Below are 12239 nucleotides of genomic sequence, written 5' to 3'. Positions count from 1 at the left end.
CAGATATTTATACTATGACACGTGAGTTGTCCGTACAACACGTGAGTTGTTAGTGCAGATTATAGTGCTTGGGCTGTAGGAGCCCCTTGTGAGTCTGTACACCCCCAGTGAGCGCTGGTACCCATTGAGTATGAGTGCTGAGGGCTGAGAGCTGAGTGGTTAAGCTGTTGTGATGAGTTGAGTGACTGTTGCCCTGATAGGCTATACTTGCTTTTCATTTGTTGTTGCACTTAGTTGCTATCTGTCATTGTTGTGAAATTATCTGAAAGATTTTTATATCTGGATTACATGAACTTGGGCTGTATAAAACTGGTTTGATTTAAACTGTTGGATTTGGAAACATGTCTATTTTTTGCTGGAATTACTGAAAGTGAACTATAACTGTGTAGCTCGTCACTATCTTCAGTTCCTTATTTATTATTGTTACTTATTGAGTTGGTTGTACTCATACTACACCCTGCACTTTGTGTGCAAAACCAGGTATTCTCGGATATAGCGGGTGTTGATTCTTTCGCACGGTTGACTTTTCGGAGATTCATAGGTAGCTGCTGTGTTTCGCAGAACTTGCCTCTCCTTCACTATCTTCTTATTTACTGCATTTAGTCTCAAACTATTATGGACCGTATTTTCAGACTTGTATTCATATTAGATGCTCATGTACTCAGTGACACCGAGTTTTGGGAGTGTTTATATATGTATTTGTAAATTTTCTTCCGCTGAATTAAATAATTTTGTTTTTTTAAAATGTAAAAGATATGGGAGTTTATTGAGATTGTCGGCTTGCGTAGTATTGAGATAGGCGCCATCACGACACGTAAGATTTTGGGTCGTGGCAGCACTCTGGTTCTTTGGAACAAGAACATGCTTCAATGTTGAAACGTTGAGTTCCACAGCATGGTCCTTAAAAGGCACAACATCTGAAGGATGTTCCATGTCTTGATGTCTAGCACCCGGTTCAGATACAGAGACACTCATTCCCAACTTGTCCTCAGCATGTTGCTTCAATAATGGAAGACTTGGGGAACAACTACTGAATGAAGCAAATCTATCTCCTCTCAACATTGCTTCCATCATAAGCTCTCTTCTTACTTCTAATTCCAATACGCGCTTTCGAGCAACTTCTTCAGCAATAATTTCTTCCCTAATACGCTCCTCTATCTCTTTCCTCAATATTGCCTCACATGCATTGCTAGTAGAATCTTGAAAATAATTGAATGACGAAAACTGACCGATGTGAGAGCCCATGTAACCAACTATAAAAACAAAAAACAAAAAAATAAATTGAGGGTGAGAATTCTACGGATACAACAACATACCCAATGTATGCTCACAGTGTGGGGTCTGGGAGGATAATATATACGCAGATGTTACCTACCCCTACCTTGTGCAGGTAGAGATGATGTGTCACGACCCAAATCTCACATGTCGTGAAAGCGCCTATCTCAATACTAGGCAAGCCGACAATCTCAATAAACCACCATATCACCAAATAATTAAATTCAGCAGAATAAATCTCACAAATACAAATATGACCCTCCCAAAACCTGGTGTCACTGAGTACATGAGCATCTAAATGAATACAAAGTCTGACTGGTAAAAAAAATCTCTGTCTGAAATATAGAACAGTACAATAACTAAGCAGGAAGGGAATCAAGTTTGCAGTCTTCAAGCAACTACCTTGATAGCCTCCAACGGAAAGAACTCCGAATTCTAACTACCGTCGTATCCGGGAGCACCTGGATCTACACACGAGGTGCATAGTATAGTATGAGAACAACTAACTTAATAAGTAACAAGACAAACTGTAACAACTCGGCCATCGTTTTGAGTATCACGACCCCTTTTCCCCATTTACTATTCAAATTATACTTTATAATTGTTGTGTGAATTGCTAAGGTAAATGGCTCGGGTCCGGTGAGGTTTTGGAATGAATTGGAACACTTAGTTCCAAGGTTTAATGGTTAAGTTAAAAATAGTAATCAGATATCGACTTATGTGTAAACGACTCTAGAATGTAGTTTTTATGATTCCAATAGCTCAGTATGGTGATTTTGGACTTAGGAGCGTGTCCGAAAATTTATTTAGAGGTACGTAGTAGAATTTGGCTTGAAATGCCGGATGTTAAATTTTTGGGAAGTTTGATCGGGGAGTTAACGTTTTGATATCGGGGTCAGATTCCGATTCTGAAAATTGGAATAGGTCCATAATGTGAAATGTGACTTGTGTGCAAAATTTAAAGTCATTCCGGATTGATTTGATGTGTTTCGGCACAAGATATAGTATTTGAAGTTTCAAAGTTCAATGATTTAGAATTGAGGTGTGATTCATCGTTTTGATGTTGTTATGTGTGTTTTGAGGCCTCGGGTAGGTCCGTGTTATGCTATGGGACTTGTTGGTATGTTCGTACGGGGTCCCGAGAGGCTCGGGTGAGTTTCGGATGGTTAATAGATCAAATTCGAACTTAGAAGAAAAAGCTGAAGTTTCTGGCATGTGATGCAATCGCACCTGCAAAAATTCCATCGCAGGTGTGAGCTCACAGAAATGAGCATGGCAAGCGCAGATGGGTATTTTCCTACCGGCCTGAGGAGAAGGTTGAGTATTGTGATTTCCTACCGGATGGGATCAAATGGAAGGCTTCTAGATGATCAGATATGTATTCTACTTGTGACTCAGAATGATTATGAGGTTATTGTATTTTTCTAATGATGGCATGATAGATGCGGTGTGTTGTGTGGGATTAAGGTTGGCGCGTGCAAGGTCACGGTTTAGCTTTAAAAGGGAGGTCATATATTCTTATAAGACATGAATAATTTTCGATGTTTAGATGAATGCTATAACTATTTGGCATTGCGTGTGTAGAGTGTACATTTCAGAAGGCGCACTATGTTTTGAATTATGGACATTTCATAGGTATTGCGGCACTCTCCTGATGGATCGACTGCTGATTTTAATACGATGCTATGTGGAACGAAAGAATGGGAGGAGTATTCCTCGTAGGATGATCGTGTATGAGAGATGTGTTAGACATTAGGGCAGTGGAGATGGGACCAGAAATGGTGGTTCGCGAGTTATATGGATTTGGAGACTGGGAGTTATCAGGAGCAGATTGTTTCATGGCGGTGGACTGTGAAGTCGTGGACGAAGCTAGCCAGATGATAGTATGTATTATGATTCAGTCATTGTGGATTTTTAGAGGATTATTTATCTATTTGTGGGTGACCAGAGTTGATTTGGGGGTCCATTGGTAGGCCCAATTAAGATGTGTATTCTACACCGAGCCGGAATGGTTGGCTCCATATTGCTATTTGTTGAGGGATGTGCCATTCGGTTGATGTTGAACTTATTCATGTTCTGAAATGATCTGTGAGTTACTCCTTTGTGCTACGAGGAGTTGTGATTCATTGGTTATGTGCACAGATGGTGCGGTTCTATTTGGGTTTTATAGCGGAATTTGAGCGTGATGAGTATTTGGGTATTGCATGATCAATTGCGTAATAGTTATGTTCTTTTAGGTTTCGTGTGGCATTTTTGTCATTTTCCTCTCCGTCGTTATTGATTTTTGAGCAGGGTGACTCGAGGAAGATAATATGGACCAGCATTTGGATGGGGCCGCGCATAGCATCAGAGTTATGTTAAGATATGAACCTTGTGTTAGAATCGTGTGATGGTTCTACAGTGTGTGCTGGATTTTTAGCATTTCTTTGTGGCGGTACTCGTTAATCTGGCGGGGCAGTTCTCTCACTTGAGTCGTTTTCCATGACTGAGTACATTTGAATTGTTGCGTATTAGTGCACGGATCGCACGGGTTGTGGCTCTGAGTTATATTGGTGCATACATGTCTGTGGAATAGTTGTGTTTAGTAATATAAGGTCATTGGACCTAGAAAGGGTACTATCAGGTTTGATTACGGTATGTTCGGAAGGATATTATTGAAAGTCAGCTCAGAAAGTGATTATGGTTCTGGTTGGGGCGAGAGTGCTCCGTGACTTGTTGATCTGGTAAGTGGTCATGAAATTTCGCATGTTTCTTTTATTATCAATAGTGTACAAAGGTTTTGGAATGAGGTTTGGTTCGATATGGGTTTAATACTAGTATTTGGTTGGTTTTGGAGTAGTCATTGTGATCAGGAATGGTGCTACGAGGATGCGAGTTGTGTATTATGTTAGGTGATTATGTCTGTGGTTTTGGTTATGGTTATGGCTTGATAAAGCTTGTTCAAACTCATACAATGTGTAAATGTAAGATTCGTGTCTTGAAAGAAATTCTAAAGGTTGGAAATTAAATTCCAAGGTTTATGGGCTAGAGTTAAATCAATGATTTCAGTTGTATTGTGTTGTCAAGCCTATATGGAATAGGGTGATGTGGGTTCACCCCCAGGTACGTGTGTGGTAAGATGGAACCGTGATTTGATGTCTTGGAAACAACTCTTGGCACGTTCGAGTAAGAACATATGTTTAAGTGGGGGAGAATGTAACGACCCGGCCGGTCATTTTGAGTATCAAAGCACAGTTTTCCCATTTACTGCTCAAATTATACTTTACAGTTGTTGTGTAAATTGCCGGGGTAAATGGTTCGGGTCCGGTGAGGTTTTGGAATGAATTGGAACACGTAGTTCCAAGACTTAAAGCTTGAGTTAAAATAGTGAACATATGTCGACTTATGTGTAAACGACCCTGGAATGGAGTTTTGATGATTCCAATAGCTTTGTATGGTGATTTTGGAGTTAGGAGCATGTCTGGAAAATTATTTGGAGGTACGTAGTGGAATTTGGCTTGAACTGCCGGAATTTGAATTTTTGGGAAGTTTGACTGGGGGGTTGACTTTTTGATATTAGGGTTGGAATCCAAATCTGAAAATTGGAATAGGTCCGTAATGTGAAATGTGACTTGTGTGCAAAATTTAATGTCATTCCGGATTGATTTGATGTGTTTCGGCACAAGATATAGAATTTGAAGTTTCAAAGTTCAATGATTTAGAATTGAGGTGTGATTCGTCATTTCGATGTTGTTATGTGTGTTTTGAGGCCTCGAGTAGGTCCGTGTTATGTTATGGGACTTGTTGGTATGTTCAGACGGGGTCCCGAGGGTCTCGGGTGAGTTTCGGATGGTTAACGGATCAAATTCGGACTTAGAAGAAAAGGCTAAAGTTTCTGCCATCTGATGCAATCGCACATACAAAAATTCCATCGCAGGTGCGAGCTCACAGAAGTGAGCCTGGCAAGCGCGGATGCGGGCAGAGGGCTGTGAGGCATTGGTCACAGATGCGAGGGAAAATTTCGCACCTGCGTGAGCGCAAATGCAAGATTTGGAAGCGCAGGTGCGAAACTCATCGCAGAAGCGGAATTTGGTATCCGCAGGTGCGGGTGTTTGCTGGGCAATGTTATTCTAGCAGAAGCGAGTTATTTTCCGCAGAAGCGAGGGTCGTAGGTGCGACCGTTGGTCCACATCTGCGAAAGTTCTAGGCAGAATCATTTGAGTTCGAGGGTTCGACATTTTCACCCATTTTCGGATTTTGGAGCTCAGTTTGGGCGATATTGGAGAGGAATTGTTCCGCACAACTTGGGGTAAGTTTTCTTGACTCCCTTGTGATTATATTTCATGAATTAATCTTCATTTTGGTGTAAGATTATCGAATATTCAAGATAAATAGAAGGAAATTTCTATAATGTCAAAAACGAATTTTCGAGTTTTGAATGCCGATTCGGAGTCGGATTTGAGTGAAATTAGTATGGTTGAACTTATAATTGGATGGTTTGTCGTATTTTGTGAGTTTTATCGGATTTCGAGACGTGGACCCCACGGGTGATATTTGGGGCATAATTTTGAATTTTGTGGAAAATATTAGTATTTTGATATGGAATTAATTCCTATAAGATTTGTGGGCTGAATCAAATTAACTGTGACTAGATTCGAGCCGTTTGGAAGTTGATACGCCCATAATGGGATTTTCGGAGCATTGTTTAGCTTGCTCGGCATTGGATTTGGCTTGTTCGAGGTAAGTAACTCTTCTAATCCTCTCATTAAAAGGAAATGCTTTTGATTAGTATACGGACCTCGAGGCTGGATCTGTTGATAAATGGGATCAACTAGAGCAAGAATTCCTCAATCGCTTTTATAGCACAAGGCGCACTGTGAGCATGGTGGAACTCACAAATAATCTTCAACGGAACGGTGAACCAGTTATCGACTTTATCAATCATTGGAGGAACGTAAGCCTCAACTGTAAAGACAAGCTTAGTGAAGCTTCTAGCATAGAGATGTGCATCCAAGGCATGCATTGGGGATTGCGCTACATCTTGCAAGGTATCAAGCCTAGCACATTTGAAGAACTTGCAACTCGTGCCCATGACATGGAATTGAGCATGGCCTCCGCTGGAAATGAACAGCTGCCATCTATGAACCTCGCAAAGGGAACGACAAGCAAAAAGTCAGAAAATGGAGCAAGTTTGTACCAAGATCTGAAAACAAAGAAGCTATGAATGTCAGCACATCACCTGTGAAGTTCACGACGAAGGTGAGCAAGAAGCAGAGTATGAAATCCACTTCGTTTCAAGATAAGCCAAGTGGAAAGTTGACTCTAAAAGAAATGCAAGATAAAGAGTACCCATTTCTGGATTCTAATGTCCCAGCCATTTTCGAAGAACTCCTTGAGTTAAATCTTATTTAGCTTCCGGAGATGAAGCGGCCAAATGAAGCTGGGAAAACTGATGACCCAAATTACTGCAAATATCATCGACTTGTGAGCCACCCTCTGGAGAAGTGCTTTGTCTTCAAGGACAAAGTTATGGACTTGGCTCGTGAAAAGAAGATCGTGCTTGAAGATGAGAAAGCAAGAGCAAACCAAGTCTCTATCACATTTGGCTCATTCAGTCCAGAAGAATTATATAGTTTTAAAGAAAGTAAAGATGAAGAATTACTGGAGAACAACAAAGTTGAAGACGATCAACCTGAGGATGATGAAGGTTGGACGTTGGTGACTCATCGTAGGCACCACAAAAGAAGCTCATGAAAAGAATAAGTAGAACAACCAACAAGGAAAATGATGGTAAAAATACCAAGGAGATGGAATCCAGTTAAGCACTTAAAGAAAGCAAAAGTGGAGGTGCACCACCCTCAAAAGCCACGACATCCAGTGACCTCGGAAGAGTTTTTACCAAGTTGACTCCGCACGAAGATTTCCCGTAGGGGTATTGAAGCCTCCTGTTTCCACGCTGACGAAGGGGAAGAAAAGAGTGATGACCTATCGTTGGCACCATCTTCGAAAAAGCTCATCGAGTCCACTCCTCAATAAGTTAATGCTTGTGAGAAAAAGGTCAGGTTCACAAATGACGATCTTCTTCTAGGTGATTGTGACGACCCGGCCAGTCGTCTTGAGAGTTATAGCCACGATCCCCTATTAACTGCTTCTCCCATATCATTTTCTGCTATTGTGACTTGTCAGGAGGTTTTGTTTTGGGTTTTTTGGAGTGTTTTGGGACACTTACTCCCTAAATGGAAGTTTAAACCTTAGGATTAGCACCGTAGTTAGCACTGTGTGAAGACGACTCCAAAATGGAATTCCGTCAATTCCGTTAGCTTTGTTATGTGATTTTGGGCTTAGGGGCGTGTCCGAATTGTGTTTTGGAGGTCCGTAGCTCATTTAGGTTTGAAATGGCGAAAGTCAAATTTTTGGAGTTTTGGGCCGGTAGTAGAATTTTTGATATCGGGGTCGGATTCTGATTTGGAAGTTGGAATAGGTCCGTAGATTTGAATATGACTTATGTGCAAAATTTGAGGTCAATCAGACGTGGTTTGGTTGGTTTCGGCATCGGTTGTCGAATTTGTAAGTTTCAAGTTCTTTAAGTTCGAATTGGAGGGTGAATTATGATTTTAGCGTTGTTTGATGTGATGTGGGAGCTCGATTAAGTTCGTATGGTATTTTAGGATTGGTTGGTACGTTTGGTTAAGGTCCCGGGGGTCTCGGGTGGGTTTCGAATGCTTAAAGGATGAATATTTGACTTAGGGAAGTTGCTGAGTTTTTGCTGGTTCTGGTTTTTTGCACCTGCGGGGGGAGACCACAGGTGCGGGCTCGCACGTGTGGAGGAACAGGCACAGATGCAGAATTTGGAGACTTGACCAGGGGTCACAGGTGCGAGGAATTTATGCATCTGCGATGCCCGCAGATGCGCCCAAGGATTCGCAGGTGCGGTGGAAGACCGCAGAAGAAGACAATGTTCCGCAGGCGCACGCGAAGGTGCGGCCCCCACTGCCGCAGATGCGGACACAGCCATCTTAAGTGATTTCCACACCTGGGATTTTTCGCAGATGCAGCGTCGCAGGTGCGACCCATGGCCCGCAAGTGTGAAGATCGCTGGGCAGAAAAGGGGCAGAATCGAGGGTTGAGGTTCATATTCACAAATTTGATTTTTGAGCTCGAGAGAAGGATATTTCTTGAGGGATTTTCAGAGAAAGCTTTGGGGTAACGATTCCTAAGTTGTTTTTGGTTGTATTTCATTAATCTATGGTCGTTTTCTCCATTTAATTAAGGAATTTGAGTGAGAAAGTTGGGGGAATAGCGGAAAACTTCCCCAACCGAATTTCTAAGTGTTGAGTGGAATTTAGACATCGAATTTGGATAATTAAAATGGTACGAGTGATCTTGTGAGTGAATGTGTGTTCTTAATTGGTAACATTTATCCGATTCTGAAACGTGGGCCCGGGGAGGCGTTTTGAGCGATTTTTCAATTTCATGCGTTAGCTTTGATTTCATTAGCTAGATTAGTTTCTTGTAGTTATATTTATGCTATGTAATTGATATTGGCTAGATTTGGGCCACCCGGAGCCGGATATTCGTGGGAAAGGCATTGTGACTGATTGATTGAGCTTGGTTCGAGGTAAGTGGCTTGCCTAACCTTGTGGGGGGGGGGGGGACTCCCCTTAGGATTTGGTACTGTTTGATATGTGAGCGCCGTGTACGTGAGGTGACGAGTACGTACACAGGCTATTTGTTGTAAAACTCCATTTTTCACTAAGTCATAACTTGTTTTCTCCTTATTTGAAATACACTAGCATGTGTAACTATCCTGTTTAGGCTAGAACAACATGCCTACTTATTTAACTGCCTATTTGAACTCTGTGCAGCATGTTTAGTGAAATCTCCTATTTTCCTTGACTTGAACTTAGTCTAAAATATAGGATTTCTTGTTGTAATTGTTATTTCGGTTAGTTGTGCTGTATATTTACTTTGGGACTACGGAACGGTATTCCGGGAGATCATCCTGTACTACATATTTACTTTGAGACTAAGGAACTGTATCCTGGGAGATCCCCCTGCTCAGCATATTTATTTTAAGACTATGTAACGGTATTCCGAGAGATCCCCCAGCATATATTTTTGGGACTATGGAACGGCATTCCGGGAGATCCCCTTATACATTTACGTTTGGGACTACAAGACGGTATCTCGGGAGATCCCCTGTTGTTATTACTGTGTTTTGATCTGCTGTCTTTCATTGATTCTATTCCTTTTAAATTTCCGTATATATTTTTCTGCGATATTTCATTCTGTGTTATTTCATTATATTTATACCAGTAAGGCCCTGACCTGATCTCGTCACTAGTCGACCGAGGTTAGGCTTGGCACTTACTGGGTACCATTGTGGTGTACTCACGCCCTTTCCTGCACATATTTTTCGTGTGCAGATCCATGTTCATCTTACCAGCCATATCACTAGTTGCAGTTGCTGCTGCTTATTGGAGACTTCAAGGTACATATGCTCGTGCCCGTAGATCCTCGGAGTCCCCCTCTATCCCCCTATGTTTATTTTTCCTTCTTTCTGTAGAAATAATGTATAGAACAGTTAAAACTTCTTAGTAGCTTGTGACTTACGGTATTCCGGGTTTTGGGAAATTGTTTTTTACATTTTCAGAGGTGATAATTGTATATGCCGAGTGGCATTTAGTTGCTTATTAGATATTTGTTACTGTCAGTAGTTAATGTTCATGCTTTTGTTTCACTTCCACAAAAGTGTTAGGCTTACCTAGTCGTAGAGACTAGGTGCCATCACAACGGTTCACGGAGGGAGAAATTGGGTCGTGACAAGTTGTTATCAGAGCTCTAGGTTCATAGGAGTCGTGAGTCACAAGACAGTTTACTAAAGTCTCACGGATCGGTACGGAGACGTTTGTACCTATGTTCGGGAGGCTATGGAACTGTTAGGAACAAACATACTTCTTTGATTCCTTGTCGTGCGAGTTATTGGCATAAAATTCTAAAAATTCTCTATTCAATTCTTCCCGCAGATAGTGAGGACTTGTACCGGAGGATCTCACGACCAGGCACCCGCGCTCCCTGCTAGAGCTGCCAGAGACCGGGGCTGGGGTAGAGTACGGCCACGTAGTGCAGCCAGAACACCCGCGCGAGCTGTGATAGAGGAGCCCCCAGCAGTTCCAGCTAGAGGGCAGGCACCAGAAGTTCCTATTGGTGCACCAGCCCTCCAGGAGACTCTAGCTCAGCTCATGAGCATGTTCAGCACCTTAGCTCAGGCTGGATTGATTCTGTTAGCTCCCGCCACATCTCAGGCCGGGGGAGGGGCACAGAGTCCCGTAGCCCATACTTCTGAGTAGAGGGTCCAGGTTAATCAGGCCCCAGAGTTCATTCCTATGCCACCGGTAGCCCCGGTTCAGCATGAGACTAGGACAGTTGCTCCTGAGGCGGAGTAACTGAGACTTGAGAGGTACCAGAAGTACCACCCACCTACCTTCGGCTGATTGGCTACAGATGATGCTTAGGATTTTCTGGAGGACTGTCTTCGTATTCTCTGTACTATGGGTGTAGCGGAGACGAGTGGGTTTATTTTTACCACTTTCCAGATTAGATGAGGAGCTTATCAATGGTGGCGTGCTTATGAGTTGAGTAGTCCGGATGAGGCAGTTGCACTTACCTAGACTCAGTTCCCGGACATATTTTTGAGAGAGTATGTCCCTCAAAGCCTCAGGGACTCATGGCGCGTGGAGTTTGAGCAGCTGCGCCAGGGTGCTATGGTTGCCACAGTTCGAGAAAATGTTCGACGATTTATTGAGGGACTCCACCCCAGTATCAGGATTAGTATGGTCAGGGAGCTGGAGATGGATATTCCTTACCAGCAGGTTGTGAGTATTGCTAGGAGATTGGAGGGCATGCTTGCCCGGGACCGAGAGGAGAGAGAGGCCAAGAGGTCTCGAGAGACTGGTTCTTATTCTGGAGCTCGTGCCCCAGCAACTCGCCATGGTAGGGGTTATGTGGGTCGCCATTTATTCAGCTCTTCCAGCCGCCAGTGGTATTCCATCCCCTTCTAGGCCCCATGAGCCTTATTATGCACAGCCAGTATCTAGTGTGCCTCATGCTTGGGGTACTTTTAGCGGCCAGTCTAGCAGACCTGGCCCGAGTCAGTCATAGCAGCCACGCCCTCCGAGGGATTGTTTTGGGTATGGTGACACCCGCAATATGGTGAGAGATTTCCCCATACTTAGGAGGGTTATACCTCCACAGACTTCTCAGCCACCACGTGCTCTACCGGGTCCTCAGGCCGTGGTTCCAGCACCAGCTACCACCCCACCTGCTCAGCCAGCTCGAGGTGGAGGTCAAGGAGGTCGAGGTCGCCCTAGAGAGGGAGGCCAGGCCAGGTATTATGCTCTTCTGGCTCATATAGAGGCAGTTTCTTCCGACTCTGTCATTACAGGTATTGTTCTAGTCTGTCATAGAGATGCGTTGGTATTATTTGACCCAGGCTCTACGTATTCATATGTATCCTCTTATTTTGCCCCGCATTTGGGCGTATCTCGGGATTCTTTGAGTTCCCCTATTTATGTGTCTACTTCTGTCGGAGATTCTCATATTGTCGACCACGTGTATCGGTTATGTTTAATTTCACTTAGTGTCTTGAGATCAGAGCCGACTTATTATTACTCAATATGGTAGATTTTGATGTTATCTTGGGCATGGAATGGTTGTCGCCCAATTATGCTATTCTTGATTATCATGCTAAGACCGTGACGCTGGCTATGCCAGGCTTACCATGATTAGAGTGGAGAGGTACCTTAAAGTATACTCCCAGCCGAGTTATTTCATTTCTTAAAGCTCAACGAATGGTTGAGAAGGGGTGTGACGCGTATCTAGCTTATGTGAGAGATGTTAGTATTGATACCCCTACAGTTGAGTCAGTTCCAGTAGTGAGGGACTATCCAGATGTGTTCCGAGCTGATCTTCCGGGCATGCCGCCC

This window comes from Nicotiana tomentosiformis, chromosome 10 (assembly GCF_000390325.3).
Source record: "Nicotiana tomentosiformis chromosome 10, ASM39032v3, whole genome shotgun sequence".
NCBI classification, from domain to species: Eukaryota; Viridiplantae; Streptophyta; class Magnoliopsida; order Solanales; family Solanaceae; genus Nicotiana; species Nicotiana tomentosiformis.
The sequence above is the reverse complement of the archived record's forward strand: the minus strand, read 5'-3'. Positions refer to the sequence as shown.